Raw genomic sequence first — 767 nt, forward strand, 5'->3', positions numbered from 1 at the left:
TATCCTCCTCCTCATCCTCGTCCTATCCACGTCCTCATCCTCATCCTCATCCTCGTCCTCATCCTCATCCTCTTCCTCATGCTCATCCTATCCTCATCCTCATCCTCTTCCTCCTACTATCCTCGTTCTCATTCACATCCTATCCTCCTCCTCATCCTCATCCTATCCTCTTCCTCATCCTTATCCTCTTCCTCGTCCTCATCATCATCCTATGCACGCCCTCATCCTCATCCTATCCTCATCCCCTTCCTCCTCCTATCCTCATGCTCATCCTCATCCTATCCTCATCCTCATCCTCCTTCTCATCCTGTCCTCTTCCTCATTCTATCCTCGTCCTCATCCTATCCTCCATCTCATCGTCATCCTTGTCCTCATCATCATCCTATCCACGTCCTCATCCTCATCCTATCTTCGTCCTCATCCTCATCCTATCCTCATCCTCATCCTATCCTTATCCGTATCATCATCCTATCCTCCTCCTCATCATATCCTCCTCTCATCCTATCCTCCTCCTCATCTTCATCCTCATCCTCTTCCTCATCCAATCCTCGTCCTCATCCTCGTCCTATCCACGTCCTCATCCTCATCCTCATCCTCTTCCTCATGCTCATCCTATCCTCATCCTCATCCTCATCATCCTCCTCCTCCTATCCTCGTGCTCATCCTCATCCTATCCTCCTCCTCATCCTCATCCTATCCTCTTCCTCATCCTATCCTCATCCTCATCCTCATCCTATCCTCGTCCTTAGCCTCATCCTCATCCTATC

The sequence above is a fragment of the Lupinus angustifolius genome, chromosome LG08, assembly GCF_001865875.1.
Source record: "Lupinus angustifolius cultivar Tanjil chromosome LG08, LupAngTanjil_v1.0, whole genome shotgun sequence".
NCBI lineage: Eukaryota > Viridiplantae > Streptophyta > Magnoliopsida > Fabales > Fabaceae > Lupinus > Lupinus angustifolius.